Here is a 17,037-nt window from a genome sequence, read left to right as displayed (position 1 = left end):
GCTGTGAGGAAAGGATGAGGAGGCTGTAAGAGGAGGCTGAGCATGGAGTATGAGCAAGTAGAGAAAGACCTGATAATTTGGGGGTGGGTGGGTTCTGCAATTAGGGATCCAAATTGGCTTCTGGCTTTGTGAACTGACCCACTTAGGATTAAAAAATGCAGGTGAAAGAACAATCTTCTCAAAGGTATTTGCCTGCATACTTTTGTTTCCATCACTTCATTATTTTTACTCGTTTCCATACTGTGCAGTGAACCACCCATTCAAGTGAGCGGCATTGCTCACTGCTGCCAAGGCAATCTACACCCCACCCATGCTATTTGTGAAGGTGGGGCTTCTCCCTGGTTACTAACGAGTGCATCATTGCCATGACAATGTGACTCCCATAACTGCCAATGGGAACAGCATTGCAATGAAGATGATCCACTCCCTAGGAGCCATGGAGCAGCCCTCCTTCACAAACAGCCTGTGTGGGGTGCAGAATGGCTTGGAAGCATGACTCTCACTTGGATTGGCAGTTCACTGACCAGTATGTGGGTCATTGAGAGAAATGAATTTTGTATACCTTTACCCCACATTAAGAGATAGATAAAGGAACAAACCAGAAGATTTGTTCCCAGACCACTAGGAGTTTACACTCTGATTACAATGGATATCTTCATTATATACAGAACTGACAGCTGGGAAAATAACAGATTGTCCTGGCAACTTTGTTCACTAAATTTAGTAGCACCCAGTTACTTTATCTGAAAAAAGAAAATAAAAATGCAGTGATTATACCAAAAAGACATTAACAAAATGACAGAACTCGTCACACTACTGAAAATTATTTTAGTATTGTTTTTCTCTTTGAGAAGGAACTGTAAATTAAGCAAGGGCATTCTAATATGTTTGATTAATTTATTTCATATTTAATAAGAATATGGATATGAAATGTTTGATCCTATGAGAATTTTACAGATGGTAAAACGTGCTTCATTCCCTGCAACTTTTTGAAAAATGTGTTTTTTTCTTAGTGATGCAAAGATACAATTATATCTTGTGTGATATCAGTGCTTGCTTTTATTCAACTGCTATAATAAAAATGATAAGTTAAATGTTAAAGTTTATTATTAATAAACGATAATAGTAAAGTTAACATAGAAGTCCTCTCAAATATATATTAGTTTGGAATTAGACTCCACACGTGATCATATCTGAAATCCCTTGTAATAATCATGAACCAATAATGTCAGCAGCACTCAGGATGGGGCACTGCCGACCTGTCACCAGTTAGCATGGTTGTGGGCCTGCCATTCATCCAAAGTGGACATTTTTACTACTGCTCCTCAGGTCCCTCAAGGTTTTTGTTTTTGTTTTAAATTCAAGGACTATTTTAGAACACTTGTAACTAGCATACTATCAAACAGAATTCATATAGCATTCTAATAAGTTGATTATGTCTCCTTTTGTTTATTATCTTGACAGTTGGGGCTCCAAAACAGTGTCTTATTGCCGACATCTTTAGATTTGCTTCTAAGCGTATTTGTCTGTGGAGGAGTGTGATTGAGCTCTGTTGGGCCTGCTTGCCTGGAAAATGATACACTCAACCCACAATTTTGTGACACTTTCATATGCAGGCGCGTAACAACGATAGGGCAGGGGGAGACAGTTGTCTGGGGGCCCCACTGCCTTGGGGGGCCCCCCAGAGGCACCTCACATGACTCCCCATTGCCCCCTGCCCAGCCCCAAGGCCCCTCAGCCACTTGCCCTGTTCGCCGTCTCTCCTGCTTGGTCTCCTGGCCGGCAATTGAGCAGCAGACAAGCTGCAAAGAGCTCCTTTTCTGCCGCCTCTCAGCTGATCGGCGGGTGGGCGGGGCTTCCACGGAGGCCTCGTGTAGGCCTCTGTGAAGCCTGAACTCGAGTAGGGCCCAAGCCAGCCAGGAAGGAGGAGGCAGCCAGAGTGGCCACCACTGTTCTCTGAAGCAGAAGACCCCTTGCTGCCAGGTAGAGTGTGAACTGCTTTTTGTGGTTACCTTTCCCGCCCCCCCCCCCCCCGCCATATATAGGGATCTGCTTGCCATAGGGCTTGGATATGGGGGGGGGGAGGGACTGAGAAGTCTCTGAATATTTATTTTTAAACAGCTTGGAAAATTTGTTGGCTTTAAAAAAACTATCTAAAAAGTCCTATAAGTGGCTTGTTTCATGGCAGAAAATTGCAAAAACTTCTGGAACAGTATTTTATTAATTTTATTTATTCATTCATTCATTTATAAATGCACTTATGTTCAAGTTGTTTTGCAACCCAGAAGGTCTGAGTGAGAACTGTGAAGCATGTCTTGTGCTTTTATTTTATTTTATTTTTCTTGTGTGTGAACTGCTCCCCAATAACTTGCAGGGACTTCAGGGTAAATCTCACCAACATGTGAATGCAGCACCTCTATTCCAGAGGAGATGTGTCTTAAAGGGCTTTAAAAGCCTCCTGTGAAAAACCTCCTGGAATCAAACTTGACTGAATTTGTTCAGAATTCTGAGAAAACAAACATAGGCTCACCCTGCATGGTTGAAAGTCTCCTTGGCTAATCTGCAGCGAGGGGGCCATTTTAAACATTCATCTTTCTAGTGTGTTCTAGGCATTAAAAGTAGCACAAATATATAGTACTCAATGTATATCACTATATATTGTGACGTGTGCGTGTGTGTATTCAGTGAAATGTATTTGCAGGCAGCATACTTATTTTGGAATATCAGACTTAAATCCTTGGGGGCCTGGGGTGTGCGGAGGCCCTGGACTTTGAGTGGGGGGGCCCCATTTTAAAATCTCGTCTCTGGGCCCACTCCAACCTTGCTACGCCCCTGTTCATATGCCAAGAATTATGTGTGAGAATCATTTTCTTGAATATCTAAGTTTTAAAAGTTATTTTTTAAAATGGCAATTGTTAATACGTGGCTGATTCTGGCTTTGTGGGACTTAAAGGTGACATAATTGTGTCCAATAACTGATAAGGTTGAAAACCAGTCAGAATGTAACCATTCCAAGGTCTTTATGTTTATTCTCAGAAATCTTTATAAGAAGTCCCTAAATTAAACCAGTATTATAATCCCCAGATGGGTAACTGAGGTTGTCAGAGAGTGGCTTGTCTGAAATCACCACTAGACTACTATATCTGTATAGTAATATCAAGGTTGCTGCACTGGGGTAAGCCTGTAGTAGGTGGTGGTTGTGTGGTATTGCTAATCTCTGTTCAGGACTACTTCTTGCACTAGCTCAAGATGATGCAGTTATTGTGCAACCTCTTGCCCAAGCCAGTGCAAATGGGGAGCTCCTTGCACAACATGCATTTGCATGGTAACAACTATTCTGCTATTTGTAGCACAAACACTGCATCTTGAAACAGTCCTTTCATGAGTTTCCCTGTAGATGCTACCTACTGAGCACACAGGCCGATTCTTTTCGTAGGAAGAAGTTCCACTGAATACTGAGAAAGACAGCCTAGTCTTTCTAGTTGTTTCTAGTTGTTAACCAGTCTGGCTGTAGGGGAACTCTGTGGGAAACAAAGCCTGGTCATACACACACTTCCCACACAAGGCAGTAGCAATCCATCTGGCAGGGCTTCCTAGGGGCGTGGGCAGGGGAATGGCATTTTTTCCTTGACACATTTATAGGCAAGAAATTAGAAGAAGCATATTAAGTATTAGAATAATGAGACACCTAGAAAGTAAGAAACTGAAGATACCAAAGATTAGACAAGCTCAGAACTGAGAGAATTTAATGCCTCCATATCCAAGGAAGTATAGGCCATGTATTATGGTTCTCACTAAACTGATTCTACCTTGGCTTCCAAATCAAAAGCAACACAAGCAAAGCCTCCAAGGCAGGCCTGCTCAACTTTGGGCCCCAGCTGTTTTTGGACTACAACTCCCATAATCCCCAGGCACAGTGGCCAATAGCCAGGAAGGCCGAAGTTGAGCAGCCCTACTCCATTTGGACAGCAGGAAGAGCCTGTACTGGAAAATGTCATCTAGCCCAGTCATTAAATAGTGGGAAATAATCCAAAAGTCTTGAAAATTGGTACAGTTGCCGAGGACAGTGTTGTGAGTAACATATGAAAAGTCCCAAATATTTCAAGGTGAGCTCCAGGTGACATCTTAGAAAAATGGTGGCCAAACAGAGGTGGGGTTTATTTCTGCATATCCCAGAAATCTTGCTCTGATGGGAAGATATTAAATACTATAGTGCATCAACTTCTGTATCAAAAATGTGAAAATGAAAGTAGAATTCAACCAACAGATTTGCCGTAAAATGGATTCTGTGAATTGCTATTTTATGGCAATTCCACTGTTTCTGGTTTTTATCTGTAGCTGACTTATGTCAACCTTTCCTGCAGAACTGAACATAAATAAAATGAAGGAGCATGAAATGTACTTTCAGTAACAAGGGGGGTGCTTTCCTCTGTGTCTTTACTCAGCTGTTCCAGGAACACATGGAGGAGAGAGTATATGCAGATTGTGTATATGAGCTTCTACGTGCTCAGTTCACACCAACCAAGTGGCAGAGTGCTGGCGCTTAAAAAAACTGTTGGAAGTTAAAGGACTTTGCGCTGTCTCTTTGCCTCAGACAGTGGAGGACAGACTAGTAAGTCAGAGGGCTAGAGGGTCATTTGTCAAGGAAGATCAAGGATACAACATGAAAATATGTAATATATTAATTTGTATAGTTGATCCATAAATCTATAAAAATCAACAAAATATATATTCAACAATTATCCAAACTAACCATCTAATTATCTAGTTAGTTAATTATTAATTAACTAACCAAACTAATTATCCAAACTAACCATCAATACAAATTCCATTAATACAATTCATTATATATAATAACTGACTTTATTAAAAATCTCTTCATAGTTTCCACACTCTTCACATGTGTCCACACTTAACTTGTGAATCCTTTGTTTTAAAAAAACTTGCAGGATATGCCAAAACATTGATTTTTGCCAAATGTGTTTTGACACAAGGACTGGTAGCCCATTTATCTCTCAGCAGTTGTAGCTTCCACTTGAGGAGTGGTAGCAAAAAGCTCCCAGATAAGAAGATCTCTAATCTATCTATCTAGCTCCCAGCTAGATAGATAGATTAGAGATCCTAACTCCTCACTTTCCTATCTAGGATGGAGTTGCTGGCAATCTCATGAGAGGGACAGTCTATTGGGGATGTAGACTGTTTTTGCCCATAAAAGGGCAATCCCCCACCCGCACATGGCAAGCCTCTCTCCCTGCACCATATGTGCAGAGAGGATGCAGGATCCATCTGCATCCAGCTAGATAGATAGATTAGAGATCCTAACTCCTCACTTTCCTATCTAGGATGGAGTTCCTTAATAAATGCCTTATATATTGATTTGAAACTATGAATTGGCTCCAAGTTACTTTACTCTCAGCACACATGCATGCCTAACTAAATTTCTGCTGTGTTGTTCCTCTGTGCACTCTGCTATAATGAGAAAGGGATTCTCTCACCACAGAGAATTTCCAACAGTTTATGGGAGCCCAGTATTTTGAGCTGCGTGTACTGCAACTAGAGAGTTAGGCTTGTTCCAGGAGATCCAGTGAGATCTAGCGTGGACACTTTGAATTGCTAATCTACAGCAACTGCCTTTTGGAGCCAGTGAGGATGGCTACTTACCTAGAAGGAAAACTCAGGCTGACTATCCTGAACGCAGACAACTATTTGGAATGGAAAACCAGATTGAGGATTGCACTGAAAGGACTCCAACAAGTTACTGAAGAGAGCCCCCCCCCCCACAGAAGGAAGCACATCTGCTGAGAAGACTGCCAGACAAAACTGGCTCATCAAAGATGCAAAATCGCAAGCGATGATTGCAGCTTCTGTGAGTAAAAATCTCCTTTATGCTATATGTGATCTTGGAACCTCAAAGGAAATGCTAAGCAAGCTAGATTCCTTGCATATGAAGAAGGGGTGGGCATACACCTTTAATTTAAGAAAGAAAATGCAAGATCTCCAATATAAAGATGGGGACAGTTTTTCTACTTTTGTGGGAATTTTGGAAGATTTCTTTTTCCAATTTAAAGAAGCAGGGGAGCAATTTTCAGAGAGTCAGAAGCTGGAAGCTCTGTTCCTAAGCATGCCCCCCAGCCATAGCAGTTTAATTGGCCAATTGGAAACCCACACCAATCGAAGCTTTGAAAAAGCAGTACAAACATTGTCTTCAGAAGCAAGCAGGAGGAAAATATTGAATTCATGCTGTGAAAGTGAACTGGCAAGTAACTTTGCTCTTAAAGCAACTATTGGTCATTCCAGCCGAAACCCAAGGTGGGGAGGGAATGCTGCAAGAGGAAACCACATGGGCCCCCCACATTTACATACAAAGAGATCTGGCCTCGTTGCCGCCAAAGAAACTCAGTCCAGAGAGAGAGGTCACATGACCGCCAGCAGAGAGTCTGCTCCAACCGGGACTAATGCCTTTAGATGTTTTCTATGGAACGAATTTGGCCACAAGGTGGCGAACTGTCCCAAGAATCAGACAAAGGATTCTAATCAGACAAAGAAGAATGGGAATCATGATTTCAAGTTAACAGAAAGATATTTAAACAGGAATTATAATGTTTACTTAATGCAAAGTGATGAAAAGTTCATTTATTTGGATTCTGGTTCGTCTGTGCATATCTCAAATGATCTGGCTTTCTATACTGAACTGTTTGATATTCCTGAAGAGACTGTTTATTTGGGCAATAATACTACAATTAAAGCCAAGAAGAAAGGTGGAGTAATTATGTATTGCAAATTGCTGGATGGATCTGTTAAACCATTTTTTCTTAAAGAGGTTTTGTATATCCCTGACTTCTCAAGCTCCTTGATTTCAATATCCAAGCTAGAAAAACAAGGCTGTGGACTGTATATTAAAAATGGACAATGTGTTGTTACCCAGAATGGAGAAGTTTGCCTTTTAGGCTCTGAATTCAAAGGTCTTTATTGTTTGGAAGAGCAATTTACAGACAGAGAAAGACCTGAGGCATACCAGCCTAATGAAGTGAACCTTGCTAAGTAATGCCTGCATGAAAACTGCTTGCAACTGTGGCATAGACGTCTAGGACACAGGAGTTTTGAGTCAATCCAGAACATGAAGGAAAAGAGATTAGCTAATGGCATTGATTTTGTACCATGTGACATTGTAATTAACTGTGTTTGTTGTCTTGAGTCCAAAGCAGTTAACAAGCCATTTCCTAAGCAGAGTGAAAGGAAGGCTGGAAGACCCCTTGAACTGATCCACAGCGATATATCTGGACCACTACCTGCAACCATAGGTAATCAAAAATATTTTCTAACAGTAACAGATGATTTCTTACTATACACGTGTGTTTTTCTACTAAAGGAGAAGTCACAAATGCTCGAGAAATTAAAAGGATATGTGGTGATGGCAAGCAACAAATTTGGCTGGAAGCCAAAGATCCTATGCACAGACAATGGAGGAGAATATATGTCCAATGCCACACAGCAGTTCCTGAGAGAACATGGAATCGTGCATCAAACCACGGCAGCTTCCAACGCATCACAGAATGAAGTGTCAAAGAACAGAAGTCTACTGGACATGGTAAGATGCATGCTTGCTGATGCACACCTCCCACAGAAATTCTGGGGAGAAGGCATCATGACTGCTACATACATACAAAACAGAATGCACACAAAGCCTATAGGAACAACACCTCAACTTTGGCATGGTCATAAGCCATCAAAGACCTGTGTGTCTTTGGAAGCATGGCTTACTCATACATCCCAAAGGAAAAAAGGACTAAGTTAGGGCCTAGGGCCACAAAAGGGACTTTTGTAGGCTACTCAGCACAATCCAAAGGCTACAGAATTCTGGATCCTGACACCAACAGGATAACCATAAGCAAAGCGGTGTATTTTGATGAGAATGAAAGAGCTACACCTTCAGAGGGGGCCTACACCTAAGCAAGCAACCAGACTAAGCACCCTGATGACTGGATCATGCTTCCTGATCTCAGAGGAACTGAGGAGGAGGAGACAGCAGATCCAGATCCAACCACACTCGACACAGAGACCCCCAGCGATCCACCAGACGTACCTGAGGTAATGGAAGGGACCACAGAGGGTGAGGTGAGGTGATCAACACGCTCAAACAGAGGTGTTCCAGCAGACTGTCCTACCTCACAAGAACGGCGGAACAACCAGAACCTTCATCATGGGAGGAAATAGCCCAGCTACCACAACCAGAAGCCCAGAAGTGGAAACAAGCTGCAATTGAAGAGCTTGAGGTTCCACAGAAAAACAAAACCTGGACTCTTACTAAGTTACCTCAAGGAAGGAAAGTTATAGGCTGCAAATGGGTTTTCAAACTCAAACATGATGCTGATGGTGAGATTCAGCGCTACAAAGCCAGATTAGTAGCAAAAGGATATTCACAGAAATATGGAGAAGATTATGATGAAACCTTTGCACCAGTGGTTAAACATACCACAGTAAGGACTCTGTTAAGTATTGCTGCTAGCAAAGGAATGCATGTTGAACACCTAGACGTGAAAACTGCATTCTTGCATGGTGAACTAGAAGAGGACATTTACATGCAACAACCACCAGGTTTCTTAGAGAAAGGCAAAGAGGACTATGTATGCAAACTGCAAAAGAGCATTTACGGTTTAAAACAGGCTGCCAGAGCATGGAATATAAAACTAAATGATATGCTGCTTCAAGCAAACTTCAAAAGAAGCAACGCGGATCCCTGTCTATACACGAGATGCATAGATGGCAAGTGGACTTACGTTTTGGCATATGTTAATGATTTGATTCTTGCCTATGAGAATCCAGATGACAGCAAGGAAATAATGCATCATCTGAACAGAGATGTGGAAGTCAAGCAACTTGGCAACATTGCACACTACTTGGGCATTCAAGTACAAAGAGAGAAAGATGGAAGTTTCCTCATCAACCAAGAACAGAAAATTAAAGACTTGATAAACTTGCTCAGACTGGAAAATGCGAATCCTACACCAACTCCAATGGAAGTGAACTACATAAAGCAAGAAGATCAAACTGAGCCACTATCTGACAACCATAGATATCGTGAAGCATTGGGTAAGCTTTTATACATTAGTACACTCACTAGGCCAGATATTAGCACAGCAGTTGGCTTACTTTGCAGAAAGACTGCATCACCAACAGTCAAGGACTGGAATGCAATGAAAAGACTTGTTAGGTACCTAAAGGGTACTGCACACTTTAAACTCAAGCTACCAGCTAACAGTCAACCAAAACTAGAAGCATACGTAGATGCAGACTGGGGTGGAGATATAACAGAAAGGAAATCCACCAGTGGTTACATAATCGTCTATGGAGATGGAGCCATAAGCTGGTCAAGCACAAAGCAAGACATACAGTAGTAGCATCATCAGCCACTGAAGCGGAATATGTATCAGCTGCACGGGGCTGTCACGAGATACAATGGCTGTGTCAACTACTGAAGGACCTAGGTACAGATGTACCACAGCCCATACCAGTGTATGAAGACAACCAAAGCTGCATTCAACTCTCAAAACAAGAAGATGTAAAGAGTCGTACCAAACATATTGATGTAAAGTACCATGTAGTGAGAAGTCTGCAGAAGGATGGACTAATCAAGCTGATCTAATGCCCGACAAATGAAATACTTGCAGACATACTAACTAAGCCACTACCAAGACCCCGCTTTGAAAAGCTGAGAGAGAAAATGAATCTTGTGAGCTGAGTCACGAGACATCGAGAGGGGGTGTTGGAAGTTAAAGAACTTTGCGCTGTCTCTTTGCCTCAGACAGTGGAGGACAGACTAGTAAGTCAGAGGGCTAGAGGGTCAAGACATTTGTCATCACTTCTCCACTGCTCGGATGCTATCCCTTTGAAATGTAGATTGCTACTCTTAGGGAATTCAACTTCCTCTCTCTCTCTCTTCCTACCTGCCCGCCTACCTTGCAACATGGCAAGCCTCTCTCCCTGCACCATATGTGCAGAGAGGATGCAGGATCCATCTGCATCCAGCTAGATGGATAGATTAGAGATCCTAACTCCTCACTTTCCTATCTAGGATGGAGTTCCTTAATAAGTGCCTTATATATTGATTTGAAACTATGAATTGGCTCCAAGTTACTTTACTCTCAGCACACACGCATGCCTAACTAAATTTCTGCTGTGTTGTGCCTCTGTGCACTCTGCTATAATGAGAAAGGGATTTTCTCACCACAGAGAATTACTAACAAAAACAACTCAAAGAAAACAAAACCCAACAATGTATCAAATCAGTGCTGCAAGATTATCTTTCTAATGAGAATAAATTGAATGTGTAAATTACATTTTCATAATGTTCAGTGAGAAAAGTCAGAATTATCAGCTAATTAAGTGCCGTAGACATGAGGGAATAGCTGATTATTAGGGATGTGCATTTCGTTTCGGGCACAGATCGTTCTGTGCCCGAAACAATGAATTTCGGGTGATTCGGCGCTGAGCCGAATCACCCCTGAGGACCCCCGAAATTTTCTGTGCCCGATCCGAATCACCCCGATTTCGGGGGGGAAAATTCGGGTGATTCGGACCTCCGTGGGCATGAAAGCAGCCTCCATTTTGTGGCTGCAGAATTGCCTTCTTCTTCCCCCTCCATTTTCATTCTGACAGCTCTTTGAATTTCCCGCCTTTTTTTCTCCATTGACTTCAATGCAAAAAAAATTTCCCATTCACCTCCATTGAAAATAAAAGTTCCTACCTGCAGAGGAAAATGACCAAATAAGGTTTTGATAGTAAATCACACTCTCCCATTGGCCAGGTAGAGGTGGAGGTAGGGTCAAGGGTGGGGGTGATTTTTGGAGGGCTTTGCAGGAGGGTATTTAAGGGGCCACCAGTAGCCATTTTCTTCCTTTCTGCTGCCTTGCGTGGGAGAAGAGACACAAGAGAGAGCTCTGCTGCCTTGCTTAGTAAGCCTTGCCTCCATTTTGATTTTGGATTTTTGTGGGTGCTGTTTTTCTGCATTTACGCCAGTGCTCTGCCTTGTTGGTTGGTTTTCTGCTTTATTTCAGCAATTTTTTAAATAAAGAGAGAAGAGGGGGGATATTTTTTTAAAAAGAAACCTCTAACTTGCAGAGGCAAACCACTGCTCATTTTTTAATCCTTGTTGGGGCTAGAAGAGGGGGAGAATTTTTTTTTTTAAGGAAACCTCTTCCTTTCAGGGGCAAACCGCTTCTCAATTTTTAATCCATTTTTGGATTAAAAGAGGGTGAGATTTTTTTTAAAAAAAAAGAAACCTCTGCCTTGCAGAGGCAAACCCTCGGCTCATTTTTTAATCCTTGTTGGGGCTAGAAGAGGGGGAGATTTTTTTTAAGGAAAGGAAACCTCTTCCTTGCAGAGCAAACCTCTTCTCATTTTTTAATCCTTTTTGGGGAAGAGAAGAGGAATAGATTTTAGAATATTTTTTTAAACATCTGCCTGGCTGCAAGCATCGCCAGCCTGCAGCCCTTGGTGGAAAAGGAGGGATTTTTTTTCTCCTTTTGAATCCCCCCACCCTATTTTTTGCCAAAACACTTCTTTGGCAAATTTTTTCTGCGGAGAGTCACTGCTGCCTGTCCCTGCCTGCCTGCCTGCCTGCCTGCACTCCAGGCCCACCTGTGTGACCACCAGACCATACCCTCAGAGGTGGACGACAGAGACCCTGCGTTGGAGAAGCCTACACCTGAGTGAGATTGGCCCAGCCATTTATATTTTACACACGCACACAACAGACACACACAGACACACGCACGTCACACACGGCGTTCTAATCTGTAGTCTTCCGTTCCTTTAACTGTGTGTTTGGGGTTTATTATTTTTTCCCTGTTTTAAGGTTTTTTGGGTTTTAACTTTTCTCTATAAGTTTTGTGATAGTTGTAAGATTGGGTTTTAAATAAATAGTGTTTTAAATAAATAGGGTTTTAAATAACTAGGGTTTGTGTGTGTAGCCTTCCCCGGTAGCTAGCTATTAGGAGGTTCAACTGTAGAGTAGCAGTAGACTTAAGAGTGGCCTGGCCTAGTAGTGCTGCAACTTTATATTTCTGTTGCTGCTTTCGTGTTTTTTGCAGAAATATTTTTTAAGGGCCTAGTCTGCCCACAGTTACTTTTCCATCTTGTTTGCCTGTGAAATTGACACAGAGATAATTTTTTGAAACATTTTTGTAACTGTGTGTTACTTTCAGACCACAGAGAGAGTAACTTCCCCTGTGGGTGGAGTGCATTCGATACATTAGTAACAACCCAAGTTACTTGCAACAACTTCTCCAGTCCATTCCATTCAAAGTGACCACAGTCAGAGAAAGATAATATAACTAAACTTACTTTCACTTCTACTGACTAAGTGCACTGCACACTGTGTGTGCAAGGCTCCAGCCTTAAATAACTCCTCCTGCACCTGTGCACTGCACAGCAACTGAGCTAATATTTTAATTTTTATATTTTTTTGTTGCACAGCCTGCTTCTGTTGTATCGCGCATCAAGTAACTCCCACTGTCTCCCAGTCCCTCTGTGACTGTGTCGTGATACATTCATTGCACGGCAACTTCTGACTGAGATCTTGCAGCAACAGCATTTGTGCCAACAACAACACGCCTTAAGCAAGGAGGCATTGTAAAGTCACCGGCGCCGCAGCACATCCACTGTTTTTCTGGCCCTCTAGTATACCTGCTCCCTGAGACAACTACACCCCTTCTTCACATTTTAATTTTTTAAAAAAAGTTTTAAAAAGCAATGGTTGGGAGGACAGCAGGAAAAGGGAGGGCGCAAGTAAGCGGGAGGCTTGTCTTCCCTACAGCTGGTCGTGGCAGGGGGCGGCAAGAGGGGCCTACTCCCCAAGTCACCCCCGGCCCTGCTTCGGCGCGCAGGCTTGACTTCTTCTCGGGTCAGCCTGGCCCTATGCCAGGGCCTGCGGCCAGGCAGAATTTGGGGGGGGGGCCTCCCAGATTGCCAGGGAAGAAGATCTTCCTGTGGCAGCTGAGGAGGTGGTGCTGGTGGAGGAGGTTGGCAGTCCAGCCAGATCCACCTTGCAGACCCACAAACGGTCACTATGGGGGTTGGGGGGGGGGCTCAGTCTGGCATCTGAGGGGGTTCAGGAGGAGGGAAGATCTTCTCCTGCCCCTGGGCCTTCCCATGCCAGCGCTGAGGGCATCGGTGGTGGTATGCCCGAGAAGGAACCAGCAAAAGTTCCACCAACAAAGCGACCTCGTGTCGCTGGGGAGTCTGGCAGTGTGGTCTGGGATCACTTTGAGCTTAGCCCTGGTGATCCCACCCATGCTGTGTGCACCCACTGCAAGGCACTGGTCAGCAGAGGCAGGGACCCTATGCACTTCACAACCTCGGGGCTGTGGTTGCACATGCGTCGGCAGCACCCAGGTGTGTAGACCTCTGCTGGCACTGGCAGTAGGCCCAGTGCCTTACCTGGTAGCAGAAGCAGTAGTAGTGACAGCAGCAGCAAGCGGCCAGCGGCTCCTGCCCACAGGCAGGAAAAGCTGACCGATCATCAGTGGGTGCAATCTCTTGGAAAGCGCTCTGATCATCCAAAGCCTCATCTCGTGACTCGGGCCATTGCTGAGATGATCGCTCTTGATGACCAGCCGTTCTCCATTGTCGACAATGTCAGCTTCCAGCGTCTGCTCCAGCTGCTTTCTCCGGAGTACAAGATCCCCTCAAGGACCACTTTCAGCAGGAGGGTGGTCCCCTCCCTGTACCGTGCGTGCAGGGGGGCCGTGTTGGCCAAGCTGCGTGCAGCTGGGCCAAACACCAGTGTGCATTTCACTGCGGATATCTGGACTAGCCGCAGTGGGCTGCACACTGCCTTCATGTCCCTGACAGCCCATTGGTGGGGGCATGGGGGTGAGGGGACATCTGGCGCTGCTGGTGCTGTATCCAGTTCCTCCCAGGCATGCACGCCTTCTTGGGCAGTGTTGCATGTGGAGGCGATGGACACAGACCACACTTCAGATGAGTTGTCTGCCGTCATGGAGCGGCAGGTGGGGGCGTGGCTGGCCGGGGAGCCAACCCTCCGCCGAGGCTTCATGTTGATGGACAACACAGCCAACATCACCAAGGCTGCTAGGCAGGTTTACGGTGTGTACTTCGCTTGCGCTGCGCACACCTTGAACCTCATAGTGAAGGGTGCGCTTGGCCTCAAGGAGGCGCCGAAGAAGGCCAAGGAGCACCAGCGTGTTCGGGGCTCTTCTAGTAGTTTAGGTCAGGATCCTGCTGCTCCTGTGGCCGCCCTGGTGGAGCGTTGCCGCCAGGTAGCGGGCCACTTCCACCGGGGAGAAAAGGCAAGGCGCCAGCTCAAGGCCAGACAGATCGAGCTGGGCCTGCCTGAACACCAAATCCCCCAGGATGTTCCTACCCGGTGGAACTCCACTTTTCTCTTGCTCCAGCGCATGCATGAGCAAGAGGGAGCACTCAACAGCCTGGGGATGCGTGGTTGCTTGGATCTGTGCAAGTCTCTCTATGATGACTGGCCGGTGATCCGCGAGCTGGTCTTAGTACTAGAGCCGTTCTATTCTGCTACGAACAACTTGTGTACTCAGACCGCCATGCTGAGCCTGGCTTTGCCCACTGCTATTCTCCTGGAGAAGGCAATGAGCGATCTCCAGACCACTCTGACCACTGGGGTTGCGATTGCCCTGGCAGGTTGGTTGAGGACTGGGGTAGTTGAGCAGCTCAAGACACCATGGGCTGCATCTGCATGGCATGTCCTGGCATGCATTTGTGACCCAAGGATGAAGGGCAGCGCTGTGCCTCCTGGTGAGCTGCCCAGGTGGAGGGGCCTCCTGGTCGAACACGTGAAGCGTGAAGAGGAAAGTAGGCTAGGGATAGGTGATGCAGCAGGCGACCAGGAGGAGGGGTCTTGGTCACAGGCTGGCACTGTGCATCCCACCCCCAGCAGCAGCACTGCCACCACCCCCACTTCTTCCCAGTCCAGCAGCATGGTTTCTCCAGCAGTGGGACCAGCAGAGCAGCCAGTGCGACCTCGAACCACCACCCGGTGGCTCAGGGGCTATGCTAGTCTCATGCCGGGGAGACAGGAGGAGCCTGTCCCTCACCCCAGCCGTGCTGAGCAGACTGTTCTGCAGTACCTGGAGGAGGCGACGGAAGACGAGGAGCATGAGCCGTTCCCCTTTTGGGCAACGCGTCACAAAGTCTGGCCGGACTTGGCGACCGTTGCTGTCCGGATTCTCTCTTGCCCTCCAACGAGCGTCTCGAGCGAGAGGTTGTTCTCCATGGCCGGGGACGTGGTGACTCCTCTGCGCTCACGCCTGGATGCTGAGTTGGTCGAGCAGCTCGTCTTCTTGAAGGCCAACCTCCCCCTGCTGGGCTACCCCAAACTGGCCGTGGAGGGCAAGTGACTCGCGTCACCCCCCCTATGCAGCGCCTCCCACGCCACGGCAGTTCATCCCGGCCAGAAGATGTGTCACAGTCCATCCCTCTAAGACCACCCTGCCACTAAAACATGCCCCTTAGTGCTGCTGGCACATCCAGACACGCATGCATACACAGGCACCGCTGCACTGTCAGCCTAGGATGGTGGACTGCCAGGTGAGTGCTCCCAGCATGAGGGAGGGGTTACCACAGATGTGGCAGAGAGAGACTACAACTCCCATTTCCCACTGTCTCGATGGCTGGCCACCATCAAGACTAGGGACAATGGGAGCTGTAGTCGCTGTCTCTGCAGAAGAAATCTGTGGTGGCCCCCCCCCCCCGATGCTGGGAGCACCCACTTGCCCAGTGCTGAAGGCTGGGCCGTAGGGCAGCGCACCATCCATCCACAACCTCAGAGACAGGCTGCTGCGTGTGCGTGTGTGGGGTGCACAGTCAGGATTGGAAGGGACATCCCTGGGGGAGAGTAATGCCTCTGTGCAATGGGCCTGTGCCTCCTGGCGAGGGGGGCACACACACTGTCACTGAGAGGGCTTGCTGCTAATTGCTAGCTTTTGCTTGCCTGCTAAAACTGTCATCATTGCTTCCTCCCATGAACAATTGCATTGAAGCTGAAATCTAAAAAAGTCTGTCTGCTGCGTTTCTCAATGTGATGTGCTTATTTCTGATTTTGGCTTGCTGGTCAGGTGATGTTCTTTCTTAATCTTCATGCTCTCCTCTGTTCAAATCCAAATATGTGGTTTGCCTTGGTCTACTGAGCTATAGGTTGTCGCCGCCGCCTCTGAGTGAGATGGTCTGCTCTGCTGCTGCCTGCTTTTTCCGGCCACAATGGGAGTAGTACTACTGCTGTGCCTGAAGCGGCACACACACACACATGCACCCCCTCCCCTCCCCCCAAAAAGCTGTGTCGCCAATGATGAGCTTGATGCTGGTGCAGCCCTCACACAAATGTCTGTCTCACGCAGACAGAGAGAGCACACATTGCAACCTGAGGTGACACAACCCTTTCAGCCCTAACCCTCTTGCAGAGTGAGTGAGCACCAGGGGCGTAACGATAGGGGGGGAAGGGGGGCACGTGCCCCAGGCGCCACTTGGCAGGGGGCGCCAAAAAGCGCCCCCGCCAGTCCCCTGCCTTTGGCCAAAAAAAATTTTTGTGTGATTTTTTTTTTTTTGTCATTACGGAGCTCTCCGGTTGGCGGGAGCTCCCATTGGCTGCCGGAGAACACATGCCCACCATGCTGGTTGTCTCAGTTCCTCCCTCCCTGCTTGCTGCATGCACGAGGAGTAGCTTGGTTTAGTTGAGAGAGCAGCTGCTGCTGGGGACGTTCTCTGACTCTGCCTGCCTGCCGTTTGACCACCACACTGCCCTCTGGCTGCATTTTATTCTTCTGTTCTGCATTAACAAAGTAAGTTTCATTGCTAAAATCTCTCTCTCCCCTGTGTGTGTGTTGTGTGTGAGAGAATGCCCCTACTCCCTTGCATAACGTCCTCCTTTTAGCTCTTCTGTGCTTTGCATAGCAGGCTTCACCCCCCCCCCACCCCTAAACCGAGGGTAGCTGCCTGCAAGTGGAGCCAGTGGGGCTCTCCTGGCTTGCATTGTGTGAGTTTCTGGCTTGCAAT

This window comes from Hemicordylus capensis, chromosome 5 (genome assembly GCF_027244095.1).
Source record: "Hemicordylus capensis ecotype Gifberg chromosome 5, rHemCap1.1.pri, whole genome shotgun sequence".
Taxonomy (NCBI): Eukaryota; Metazoa; Chordata; class Lepidosauria; order Squamata; family Cordylidae; genus Hemicordylus; species Hemicordylus capensis.
Note: the sequence above shows the minus strand (reverse complement) of the source record.